The sequence below is a fragment of the Drosophila tropicalis genome, unplaced genomic scaffold, assembly GCF_018151085.1.
Source record: "Drosophila tropicalis isolate 14030-0801.00 unplaced genomic scaffold, ASM1815108v1 contig_201, whole genome shotgun sequence".
Lineage (NCBI taxonomy): Eukaryota > Metazoa > Arthropoda > Insecta > Diptera > Drosophilidae > Drosophila > Drosophila tropicalis.
In genome coordinates, this window is record NW_027172650.1 from 146,804 (window position 1) to 148,627 (window position 1,824).

Here is a 1,824-nt window from a genome sequence, read left to right on the forward strand (position 1 = left end):
GACTTGCCACGACAAAGCTTAAAAGTATGCGCCTAATAACTCAATAAAGGAAGTGCGCTGTGCCGCTTTTACCCCGCCTTACCACAAAGTGTTTGGCTGTTTTCTTTGTGGCTCACCAGGATAAGCCGATTTCCGCTTGTTTGCCACACAATTACAATTTGTCAGTTCAGTCTCAGGTTTCGCTCTTGTCCTGTCTCAGGCGTATATATCAAAAGCCTAATTAGGGATTATTGCGGTGAGAACAACACACCAACACACACTAAGTCGGAGTGTAAAGAGGCAATTGGTGAAGGTGTTGTCGGAAGAGGTCAGGTTGCTTGACGTTTACTGTAACATTTGTCGAAAGGTAAAAGATATTTTCTGACAAAACAAAAAGTTAAAAATCAGAAACAGGTCTATTAAGGCAAGTTAAGGAAAGAGTTATTAAAAGCGACTAGAAATGTTTTAAAAAATCGACCTAGATGACTTTTCGTACATTAAACTAAATGCCACTTTACTATAATTGCTAAGAGTTTGCAGCAAATTGCTCTCAAAGCTAAAAACCTCTAAGGTGTTCCATAAAATATATTTTAAATTTACTACGCCTCTTCACTAACGGCTAACGGCCTAATGAGCACACGTAGAACATCCTGTCCTGCGGTCACCATAAATAACGCAACGAGCATTTGTCATCTGACCCGCCTCTCACCTAGAATTTTCCCTCTAGTCAAACTGCAGTCCTTGGCCTTTGTCGACGTGTTGGGCTGTAAATCAGCTCATTAGTTAAGTTGCCAACGTCTTTCCTTCCTTGTTTGTGTATGAGTGTATGTGTGTGTGTGTGTGTACCTTCTCTACCATTCTTTCATTCTCGCGCTAAGCTTCATTTAATCAAAACAAAAACTTGACTTGGCCAAAAGAAAAATTACCAATAGGCATCCCCCCTCGATACAAGCACATGAACGAACTAAGCGCCCAAAATGCCGCTTTGAATGCTAATAAATCTCATTTGGTGAGGGTTCGAGGAAAGAAGGTTTCGTCTCTATCAACGCTTTCAGGTTAACCTTTAGCACTAAGGAAATATAATTTAAGCCTGGCCAATGGATGAGAACTAGTTGAGAAGTTTTTGGAATTTTTCTGGGGGTTTTAGTCGATAGCCAAAAGTTAAGCCCTTCAAGGATAGATGTACATATGTGAGTGTGACTGCGTGTGTGTGAGTTAATGAAGCATGGCTTTTGGGGTGTTAAAAAGTTAGAAAAAAGAAATATGGCAAATAAGTTGTCGATAGAGTTTTATTGGCAAATGATTGTCGGGGTTATGATCTCTATTTGATACGCTTCAATTGCGTATTTTGTGTTAAGATTGAATCTAGGACAGTAAATGTTGCAGCTTAACTAACACACAATTTATTAAAAGTCTTAACTATGAGTCTCTTGCACTATTTTGGAAACTATGCTCCATTCCTCCGACTGTACTCGTTGGATCACTCAGAATGTGAAGCATGTCTCTCGACAGGGGAAACTTTTCTGTTTCTTCCTTCCAGAGAACAAGAACTTCACTTTAGAACAATAATAATTTAGAAAATAGCCCAAAGGACCAACAGGCGAATAGAAGCAGCAGCAGCGGCAACAGCAACAAAAGCAACACCAACAATAGCAGGAACAACAAACTTAAGTAGCTACCATAACGAGGGGCTAAGTGTAAGTTCCGTCTTACCGTGCCATGCCTCGAAGGTAATGCTATGCCATAATGACGTCAAAGTTGTCAGAAGGAGGTCCTTTCATATTGTTACGGTTACCTTTTTGCTTTTGCTTTTTGCTGTGTTGTTGTCTTTTTTGGTTCTTTTTT